General features: G+C 39.5%; 1 protein-coding gene across 3 annotated transcripts in view; it reads right to left on the bottom strand.

The window, feature by feature from the left end:
- TASP1 (taspase 1) overlaps positions 1-12079 on the bottom strand; it is a 490143-nt gene that overhangs the window by 91606 nt on the left and 386458 nt on the right. The window lies entirely within an intron of this gene.

Here is a 12079-nt window from a genome sequence, read left to right as displayed (position 1 = left end):
TCTTTGTCAGTATAACACGCCTTGAACTTTTTCCAGATATTCATTCCCATTCATCATCATAATAGTTGCTCCCCCTTGGCCATCATTAAGATTAGAAACATCCTTGAACCATTTAATGATATTCCACAAGACTGGACAGACTTTTCATGCCTTGATGAATTGCAATCACTCAGTTTAGACCAATGAAATTGGATATCCTTTAATGTTCCTGATGAATTTAAGGAGCTTTAAGGAAGGAAGTGCTCTGGAGTCAAAATGGCTTCACAGAATAACCATCCATTTGTTGGAAGATTCATGATTTAGGTAAAATTGATGAATGAGTTATTATCTAATCTAGCCTAATAGCTAATTGCAATATATATATTTCATAATACTGAAAAAATTTTATCTACAATTTTCCACTTACTATAGAACCCATTTGAGTTCATAAAGGAGGTATGGAATAATTTTAAGCCCAAATTAGAATGTTAAAAAATATGTTTCCTTCAGTAAACTGTCAGATCAGAAGTAGAAATGTGTTTCAACTACCTTGGAGCTGAAAAAGACTGAGTGCTTCTATTTTATGGGCTCCTGAAGCTCCAAATGGACACCGTGAGAAGGATATGACCCCAAATGTCTGTGTGATAGGAGCAAGTAGTCTTTACAGTTTAAGCCACAAATGTCTTTCATATTTTCACAGATCTTTCCATTCCACAGAAATTGAAACCATTGACATTACTAAGGTTTAGAGCTGACTGATCATATTAGCATACTTTAATAATCTTAAAATTACCCTGTAGACTGTGATCTGAGACAACAGGGTTAGGAAGAGTAAGTTGGTGTATAACGGAGAAAGTCCTGTGCTTGCAGCTGAAAGAACAGCATTCAAATTCTGACTCCATCACATGGGTTCTGATCAAATCACTTACACACACATCAGTTTCTTCCTTTATCAATTATTTATTAAGTGTCCATTTTGTGTCAGGTGCTATTCTTGGGATACATCAGAGAATAAGACAAAATATAGGGTTTACACCCCATTATAGATTTTGTTTAATATGATTCCCTACCTTCCAGAATTCTTGTGTGAGTCAATTGAGATATTGTAACTTAAGTCCCTTTATGGAGTGGCAACTAACACTAAGCTTGAGATTCCTAAGAAGTAAACCCTGAGACAATAATTTGAGTGTAAGGACTTTATTTGGGGGGTAAGGAAATAGCAGTAGTGGGGACATGAGATAGGGAAGAGAAGGCATCTAATTAAGAATGCGTTAGCTAGGAATTCACCACTGCGAGAAATTGGAAATAACATATGAAACTCCTGAGAAATGGTGCAAACACAAGCCTCAGTGATATCCCACTCCAGAGGTATGGGAGTTGGGGTATTTATACACCAACTATTGAGAATCATAAGTTGAGGGTTGCTCTAGGGGTATTAACTCCCTTGCTCAGCAGTTCAGTCTTCTGTGGCTTTGGAGAGAGCCATCAAGTATAGAGATGCAGATGCTGGTAGTTGGAAATCAACATGGATGCCCTGGCAATGAGGGTCCTTGAAATATGGAGGGGGAATGTCAGAGAATTATACAGACATGCAAATAATTAATCCTATTGACATCATTATTACTCTGCCTCTCTGATGGTGCCTGCCTATCCCCATCCCGAACCCATGAGCTGCTAACATTTACCAGCAATCTGTAGGCTATGCTGCAGTACATTTGTTACCCTTCTCTTTAACCAGCTGGATCTGGAAATACTTACTCCTAAATTTCTGCATTTTTTAAGTTGGGATTTGTGGGCTTCTGTGGGTCTCTAAATATAGCCTTCAGAGCCCATAAAGTTAATGACAATTTTTCAATTTATTTTACCTTCATTGTGAGAGATAGTTTTGCTGGATATAAGAGATATGGGTGATAGTTGTGTGTGTGTGTTTTATTTCAGCACTTTGAAATAAGTAGTGTCTTCTGGCCTCCATTCTTTCCAATTAGAAGATAACTGTTAATATTACTGGAGTCCCTTTGTAATTGAAGAATCTCTCTTGATGGTTTCAAGATGTTCTCCTTGTCTTAAGCTTTCAGCATTTTTACTACATTGTGTCTGTGTATCTCTTTTCGTTTATCCTACTTGGGGTTCATTGATTTTTCTGGGTGTAGTTTGACATTTTTCGAAAATTTGGAAAGTTTTCACCCACTATTTCTTCAAATGTATTTTCTGCTCGTTTCTTTTTCTCCTCTCCTTCTCATATTCCCATTGTGCATATGATGGTTTACCTAAAGCTGTCCCAAATATCTCTAAGGCTCTGTTTATTTTTCTTCACTTAATTTTCTGTCTGTTCTACAGATTGCATAATCTCTACCAATCTATCTCTAAGTTCACTGATTCTTTTTTCTCCCAGTTCAAAACTACTATTAAATGCTTCTAATGACAATTTTTTCATTTCAGTTATTGTACTTTCAACTCCAGGATTTCCTTTTTATAAAAAAAATAATTTCTATTTGTTGATTTTTTATTTTATTTTATGAGAAATGGTCTTCATACCTCCCTTTACTTCTTTACACATGGCTTCCTTTAGGTTTTTGAACATATTTATATGGTTACTTTGAAATCTTTGTCTATTGAATATGACATCTAGTCCCACTCTCACATGCAGTTTCTGTTGCCTGTTTTTTTGTCTTGTGTATGGGCACCCATTCCTGTTTCTTTATATATTTCATAAATTTTGCTGAAAACTATATATTAGGTGGAGGAAGGGAACCACTGCCCTCTCAGCTGCATTCACCAAGAATTTAGATTCTTAAACTTTGAATTGGAGGAATTGAGAAATGCTGGCAGCCTGCCTCTCCCAGTGAGTTATGGTAGGACTTGATTGGGACCTGAGGGGAGAAGGAGCCCTCTCTTCTTGGCCACACCTGCCTGGAGTGAGGCTTCCATCAAGTTAAGCTTGGGGCTGGTAGGAGAGGGTAGGAGTAGGTCATGGCTAAAATGCCACAGATTCTAGCAGTTCTTAGCAAGTGTTAATAGATTTTCTTGAATAAATTCTTCATTTGTATGCTTTTCAGACAATTTCCAGAGATTTTAAATGGTTTTCTTTTTGTAGTTATCACCAGTTTTGCTTGTTTCTTTGGTGGAGTGGGTCCATGGATGTCCTCAAACTGTCATCCTATAAGTAGAATGCCCCTAAATTATTTTCTAGTAGTTTTTTTTGTCTTTCACACTTAGATATACAACTTACCTGGAATTTGTTTCTGTGTATGATGTGAGGTAGAGTTCATGTTTCATTTTTTTCACTTAGCTATCTAAGTGCTCCAGAAACACTTATTAAAAAGATTCTCCATTCTCCACTGCTCTGCTGTTCCATATTTGTTGAAAATCAAGTGTTCTTGTATTTATGGGTGTGTTTTGGGGCACTCTATTCTTTAATATTGGCCTATTTTTCTATTTTTGTGTTAAAACCAAGAAATACAGTCTTACCTACTGTGATTTATAATGTGTTAACATTTCATAGAGCAAGTCCTCTCAGCTTTTTCTTCTTCAAGAATGTCTTGGTTATTCTTGTCCCTTTGCATTTATAAATACATTTTAGAATGTGCTTGTCAATTTTTATAGTTCCCTGTGGTTAAGAGTGCTGATTAAATGCATTGCTAAATTAGAAAAACTTACTATTAAGAGAATCTGTGAACCAGTCTAATACCTTAAGTCCATGAAGTAGGAGAGGGAAAAACATCAAATGCACTTTTATAATGAGAAAGTCACTATCAAATGCTAGAGATTGTTATATATTCTGTAAAGTTCTGCCAGTATCAGTGTGATTTTGGGCATATCACATCCCCTCTCTGAGATTTATTTGTATTTTTAAATGTTAGGATGGACTAAATGATCTTTGTTGCCCTCTCTAGTTATGGAGCTTTAAGATTCCATATTCATAAACCAACATCTTTGTAAAGGGTTTAAAGGTTGGTCGAGGTGGAAGACGTGGTCTATGAGTTCCGGTGAAGACTCATGCTCAGATACTCATCATTCACGTAGTCTGCTTCATATAGAACACTAACCCTCTCCTTTCATGTTCCCTCTTTCCCACATGAACCTCCATCTCTTTCTGCAGAGACCCTGGAAGCCATGTGTGGAAAACGGTGAAGCCACAAGATGGAAAGAGCCTGGGTTCTTAATCACTGCTTAAAGGATAGCTGCCATTTTGGATCTTATGGGTGTGAGAAAGTTTTATCATATTAAGCCTTTGAGATTTGGTGGTTTCTCTCTTATTACAGCCAGCATTGTCTCAAATGATAGTATTTCATGTTCTTGGAGTCAACCAGATACCTCCAGTCCCTTAAATGTAAGCATGAATCAAATGAAATTTGATCCAGGCCTTGAGGCAGTGGAAGAGATCTCAAACAATGAATTTAAATTCAGTACTTATCCTCTTGTAACAATTTTGGTTTTGCATGGGCATCCAATTTGGGTTTCTATTGGGTGGCAATACTGGGTAGGAAACTGGTGTGAGGTCTGATTATAAATGCTAATCCTCACTCAAATTCCTCACACAGGCCAACTTTGAGGATGGGAAAGCAGATTCAAGAGCAAGATGCCTTCCTAAGACTACTAGCAGAAGGTAATCAGTTACATTGACAAGTCTTGCTCCCTCCCAGTCCCTCCACATTCCGTTCCTCATACCTTTACGTTCTCATCCCTATATATATATACCCCCACTTTTATTCTTTTGCATCCTTTCAAGTATTTCCTTATGTAATACAAGAAAACACAAATTCCTAATCTTTGTCTTACTTTTTATCCCACATATCATTTTTGTATGTGTCCAGGTACTTCCATTTAATAAAATCTCAGATATATGTTGCTGAGTTAGAGGGTAAATGTACATGTAATTTTGATAGCGCCTCAGAAGTGCTGTATCATATTGTACTCCTACAAGCAATATATAAATCTGTCTATATTTAGGCAGAGTAATGCATATAAAGCTATGAAAGAGGCTCAGTAGAACTATGGTATCTTCTCTGATGAACTGGACACAGCATTACCAGACCCAATATTTTTTAAGGAAACCAAACTTTTGCATTTTTGTGTGATATATTTAGATTTAAAAATATTGCTAAATAATTGAAAAATTCAAAACTCCATGTGGAGGCGGGCCGCGGTGGCTCAGCGGGCAAAGTGCTTGCCTGCTATGCCGGAGGACCTCGGTTCGATTCCCGGCCCCAGCCCATGTAACAAAAACGGAGAAACAGAATACAATAAAAAACAAGAAAATGTTTAAAAATGTTTCCCTTTCTTCCTTCCTTCCTTCCTTCTATCCTTCCTTCCTTCTCTCTGTCTTTCCTTTAAAAAAAAAAAAAAAAAAAAAAAAAAAAAAAAAAAAAAAAAAAACTCCATGTGGATCCAGCACCACACAGGGCAAATAAGCAAAATTATAGGTTGCAAGAGGCTCTACGGGTCTCTTATCTAACCACCTCCCATTATTTGGCACATGAGGAAATTGCAATGTCAAGAATTTCAGGGACATTTTAAGGGACATGGAAGATCAGCAGTAGGAGAGGGCCAGCACATAATACAGAGCGCTTAATTGACTCTTCAGTGCTTATAGTTGGCAGAATAATGCCCATAGCAACCCAGGAGTCCGGACGCTTACTTTAGGGAAAAAGAATGAATGAAGCCTTAAACACATAGCAGCCAGTATGACCGCAGCACAGACACTGAAGGTCCCCTCCCCTAATAATCACAGTTGGTACCTAACTCTCATGAGACTCTGCTGAACTAAATTTCACGACAGTCTGCTGAAACCCTGTTGTAACGAAGTCTTGTGGGACTCTGTTAAACTTTTAAGCCACTCTCTTGTCACTCTTCCTTGATTTTGCATTGAGTACATTTCCCAACTAGCTGCAATTGGGAAAAATTTTCTCCTGCTTGTAAGTCCCTAATTAAAACTCACGGGTAATCTTCTGCCTGGAATGTTCTTTGGTCTCAGGGTAAGTTGGGTTGGAACAATGCCTTTCCCATCCTCTAAGTTGCCTATGCCCTAATTCTTAGAAACTGTGATTATGATAAGTTATATGACAAAAGGAACTTTGCAGATGTGATTAAGATTATGAATCTCGAAATTGGGACATCTTCCTACATTGTCCAGATGGGATCAATGTAATTACATGAGCCCTTCAAAGGAGAGAGCCTCTTCCAGCTGCAGTCAGAAGAGAGGCAGCAGAAGAGATGCACTGGAGAGATGAGGTAGGAGACAAATCAGAGATCTGAAGCACAAGAGGAACTTGACCCACCATGCTGGCTTTGAAGAGGAGCTCTAGTAGCTGAAAATGATCCCTGGCTGACAGCCAGCATGGAAATGGGGACCTCAGTACTATAATTGCATGGAACTGAATTCTGCCAAGAACTTGAATGAGTTAGAAACAGATTTTCCCCTAGGGCATTTCACAAGGAACACAGCCCTGCCAATACCTTGAGTTCAGCCTTGTGGGAGCTGGAGCAGAGAAATCAGCCAGGCCTACCCGACTTATGACCTATAGAACTGTCAGATAATAAATTTGTTATTGTTTTAAGCCACTAGGTTTGTGGTAATTTGCCTTAACAGTGATAGAAACTAATTCACTGCTCCACACTTCCCTAAAAAAGGAAGGGGTAACCTTCATTTATTCACTCAACAAATATTTATTGAAGCCTATTATGTGCTGAGCACTATCCTAGGCACTGAACATCTAGTATGAAGGACAGTACAATCTCTGTCTTAGGAGTGCTTACCTTCAAACAGCAGGAGACACGTAAACCAAATCAATTTGTTGTTGTTTTGGGAGAGGAGAAAGTGAAAAGTACCATAGAGCAAAAATAAAGCAAAAAGGGTATGAGGAGTGCTGGGGAGGAGACTGGTGTATAGGATGCTGGGGAGGAGACTGGTGTATAGGATGCTGGGGAGGAGACTGGTGCATAGGATGCTGGGGAGGAGACTGGTGTATAGGATGCTCAGGGAAAGCCTCATTGAGAAGGTCATATTTGAACACAGAGTTGAAGGAGATGAAGCAGAAGCATGCCATATGGATATATCAGGAAAGTGCTTTCTAAGGAGAGGCAAGAGCCTCTGCCATGGTTCTGAGATGGGAAAATGACTGTGCTGCTCAAAGAACAGCAAGAACACCCAGTGTGGCAGGAGCAGAGTGAGCAATGAGAATCGTAGGAAGTGGGTCAGAGAGGAACGGGAGCAGATCCCAGAATCTTGGGAGGACTTTTGGGGCAAAGTGCCCTGGAACATTTTGAGTAAGGGAGTGTCATGATCTGATTCATTCAGGTTGCTGGGTAGACAAATTACTGTTGCTAGGGCAAGAGTGGAAGAAGGGAAACCAGGAGGAGCCTATTGTAATAATTCAGGTAAAAGATGATCTGGAGGGCAGCAGTGGAGATGGTGAAAAGTGGTTGGATTTAGGAAGTTATTTTAAAGGAGAGGCAATAGGGTTTTTTCGTGGATTGGTTATAGAGCATGAGTGAAAGTGAGGATTCAAGGATATGTCAGGCTGGTAGCTCTCAATGGACTTTGCCTTTGGTATTCATGCCCTTTTGCGGTCTTCTACTCTTGAGTCTGAGTTGACCCAGGTGGCCTCATTTAAGCAATAAATGTGACAAAAGTGATGCCAGCCAGTTCTGGACCTAAAATTTAAAGAGGCCTACCAGATTCTGTTTTTGTGTTCCTGGGTGCCTTGAATCATCATGACCTTCAGAGGAGACCACCTAGAAGACCATGTGCAAAAGGGAGAGGCTCTGAGCCTATGGAGAAAGAAGGAAACCCAGCCATTCCAGGATTCAGACTGAGCTCAACCACCAGCTCTCCCTTCAGCTGAATTCAGACAGCAAGTGACTACCAGCTACACCAGCAGAAAGACCGGAGTGAAGCAAAGGGCTGTTTGCAAAATTGTGAGCAAATAAAATTGTTTGTTGTTAAAGCCACCAAGGATTGGGGTGGTTTGTTACACAGCAATAGACATATGAAGCAGATGAACCCAAGAGTTTTGGCCTGAGCACCTAGAAGGATGGAATTACCATTAACTAGGATTGAGAAGACTGACGATTATCAGATTTGGGGGAAGAACCTGGGTGGAAAAATTAAAATCTTAGTACTTCCACATGGAGAAAAACACAGGCATAAATGTTCTTCTTAATATAGTAGAAGAACATGATTCCCTATTTCTCAAGCACTGCTGGATTTTCCAAAGGGTTTGGAACAAACTCTTAAAAGAACAACCCTTTAGATCTCCCACATAAGAGCAATGGCGGAGGGCATGCCACAGTGGCACAGCAGGTAGAGTTCTCACCTGCCATGCCGGAGATCCAGGTTCAATACCCAGTGCCTGCCTGTGAGAAAAGAAAAAAAGCAATGGAAGCGTCTAAAGCAATTGTTTGGATTACTTTCCTTCATGTTTCTGAGCTCTGTTGACAATCAGAGAAATCCCTGTGGCAGTTCAAGGCAGAGAGAACCCTTGCCCAATTTTTCTGGCTTTGCCCACTGTGGTTTCAGGGCTTTAGTGACTACCATGTAAAGGAGAAACCACTGGCCTGGTTCCCCCCACCTGGCTTTCTACAGCTAATCATAATGAGCCACCTTGGGCTTGGCTGATGCTCTTCTGGAAGCTGAGGGTACCACCTCAGAGGGAGGCTCTTGCCAGTGTTATATTTAATCCTTCCTCTGGCCATACACTTGACAGCAGCATGTGGGAAAAGAAAAACTGTGTGGTCAACTTGGTTAGCCTGTGGGTCTCTAATTATAGACATCTTGGTGAATACTGAGAACTTGAACCTAAGGTAAGTGTTGGACAAAGGCAGTGTATTCCTTAAGAATTCATAAGGTCCCTCCAAATATATTAAAGAGATTAATTTTATATTGTCAATGTTCCACTTGCATGTTCACACCTAAAGCCCACTATGTTCCTTCTCTTGGTTAAATAGCTTGTAGAAGATTCAGAATAGAGCTTAAGTAAAATAACATAAAAGTACAGGTGGAGGTTCCTTTCTTCTGGGCTCAACCTTATCTTGGGCCAGTGTTCCTGGAAGGGAGGAGAGAGGCTTCCACCCATATTGCCTTTGTAGGTTCTCTACCTAATGCCTCACCACCCCAACCTTAAGTGAATGTTTGCTAGGAGGCAAAAGTAGGCTGTCAGAAGCTCTGCTTGGAAGTGTGATACTTGGGAGTTAGAAATCAGGTTCCTCATGATATGGTGATCAATGGCCATTTCCTTTCCCTCTTCTTCATATAAGAAACTCATGCATCAAAGTTGGAGATATCCTAATTCCAATGTCATTTTGCTACATAACCTTAGGATGGCTGGGAAGTGAACATCACTCCTGGCCCCAACCCCACACACATGATCTTCCCTTCTTCAATATGTTAAAAGTTGGCATCACCTCAGACATCCTTTGGGGAACTGATTTTTATTCTCCAAGAGCAAATACACCATGTATAAGTGGGTATTTTGCACTTCACTCTAATAGTCTGTCACTTAAGTCACTGGCCACTATTCCCACCTCCATTCTTATCCTCTCTTGCCCAGGAAGAAAATTAGAGCTACAGAAATGACAGGGGTTTCTCATCACCTTCTCTCTGCTTTTCTTGCTTTCAAGGGTATCTGAACTTGCCAAGAAACCAACCCAACAGCTAAGATGGAATCTAACTTTCATGCAAGAGGAGTGGGCAAATGCCTTAAGAGAACATAAACCATCCTCAAAGGGTCCAATAAAGACCTGTAGCTACACTCCAATTTAAAACAGACCCTGGCTGCAGCTTTTTTTTTTTTTTTTTTTTACATGGGCAGGAACCGGGAATCAAACCCAGGTCCTCTGGCATGGCAGGCAAGCGTTCTTGCCTGCTGAGCCACTGTGGCCCACTGCAGCTTTGACAGTCTACTTGTCAAGGTTAAACAGATGACTTATTAAGAATAATTATGCCACTTGGATTCTGTCTGTGGTAGAATGCACTAACAGAGAGCAGAATCCCCAGAGAGTACCTTTGAAGGCACCTACTTGCATCATCATGAACAAGAAGACTGGGCTTTGCAGCACGAAGTGTATTTAGACATAAACTTCTGTCAGTCATTTGTCAAAAGCGGCTGCTGGGGAGTGCTGACTCCCTGACACTTGTGTGTGCAAGGTCAGAGCAGCTTCCCATGGTTCTAGAAAAAGTTCTTAGGCACAGTGGTGCAAGTATTAGCAGTTGGAAATTATCTGAAGCACACCAAGATGGTTGAATCTAAGGGCAATGATACTAGTCTGCTCCAGGATGCCTGCCGAGCTGGCTTACATTGCCTTGCCATGGTGCTTATTGTCAGACCAGTGGCCATGAAAACAATGGATACTGACTGTTACTGTTCAGTCCTGTAATGAATGCCTACAAAAGTTTTAGGATACAAATATATGTCTTGAACAGCACTATGCTGAATCAGAATTGTATAGGAAAGCAGTAAATGAGGTATTGTGTAAACCTATTAGGTTTGGACATTTTTAATATTAAGTGAAAATTGCAGATTATAGAAAGCATGTTCAATATAATCTCATTTTCATGTTAAAAAAAGTAGAAAACATATACATAAAAAGAATCTATGAGGCTATAAGCTGAAGTGTTAACTGCTGTCTCTAGGGAAGTGGGGTTGAGTTAAAGCTTTTCTTTGTTTCCATATCTATTTTCTGATCTTTTCTTCATAAGCATGGATTGCTTTTGTAATACCAATGGCTAGATGGGGGAAGGAAGGAATCTGCAATAATTACAATGAAATTCAAGACTAATTCTTGTAGTTTTCTAAATCTTCCCCTTTTCACTCCCTCCATCCAGTATGTCAGAACAGAATAATCTTCCTTAGCTACAGGCAACTGGTATGCAATGTCATTACTATCAAACATGAGAGAAAAACAGGAATTGGGCAAAAAAGGCTTTTGAACAATCAAAAGAGAAGTCCCCATATCCATGAACTGAAATTCATTCATTTTGCTCATAGACAAGCACCTTAAATTAGCATTTGGGACTTGCTTATAATGTACTTTAATATTTGTTCTTACAATGCAAGAACTTATATCACCTATTACAATTTTCCCTTCATGATTCCGAACAATCCTTTTTTTCTCTCCTGGCTTCACAATATTTCTTAAGTAAAAAAAAAAAAAACAAAAAAACAATTCTAACTAATGTTGAAAGCTAAGCTCAAGTACACATTTAGAAGGTAAAGAAAAGTTGAGAAAGGGCCTGCCATAGGGGAACATAACACAGGCAGGGAGAAGTGGCACTGCTGACACAGGGGAGGACCAAACCTAGAATAAGCCATCAAAGCTGCTTTGTCAGTTAGAAAAGGTGCTCTGTGGTCCTGAAGGCAGAACACACACCTTCCACTCTCTCAATAAAATCTGAAGACATCTCTGTTTCCAAACCCAAAGCACAGGAATTCAGACCAGGCTTAATTATATTCCAGGGGCCCAACATCCAATCCTCAGCCCCTTACGAAGAAACAGAATATATGCATACATTTAAAATAATTTGTGTCAAAAGTGAACACCTTAAAATAGAGCTATAGAATCTCGGTGATACTAGGCTGACCAGGGGATGAAGTTGTTGTCTTATCTGTTTCAATCTTTTCTAGTTCTGTGGGAAATGAAGTTGATTTTATATATATGACATATAAAAATGCATAGGATACCTTTTATATCTATTAATACCCTCTGGTTCTTTAATATTTGTTCTTACAATGCAAGAACTTATACTACCCATTACAATTTTCCCTTTATGATTCGGAACAATCCTTTTTTTCTCTCCTGGCTTCACAATATTTCTTAAGTAAAAAAAAAAAGTATTTAGAAAATTAGACAATAAAATCTTGGCAAAGCATTCCTGGAGGACTGGGCTGTGCTCTTTTATACTGACCAGTTTTTAAATTCGTTATAAAAGGGTTTTTTAACAAGCCCAAACTTTTAAATACAAATGGAATAAAGGCAAGAGGAGATGAAAGAAATGGCATTCCTGGTGAAATAGGTCAGATGATTTTCAGACTCCAAAGTGTCCTGATAGTTTTACGTGATCCAGTCCAGCTCCTGAAAAAATCCTGCCAACAGGTAACAGGTC

This window comes from Tamandua tetradactyla, chromosome 1 (assembly GCF_023851605.1).
Source record: "Tamandua tetradactyla isolate mTamTet1 chromosome 1, mTamTet1.pri, whole genome shotgun sequence".
Lineage (NCBI taxonomy): Eukaryota > Metazoa > Chordata > Mammalia > Pilosa > Myrmecophagidae > Tamandua > Tamandua tetradactyla.
The sequence above is the reverse complement of the archived record's forward strand: the minus strand, read 5'-3'. Positions and strand labels throughout refer to the sequence as shown.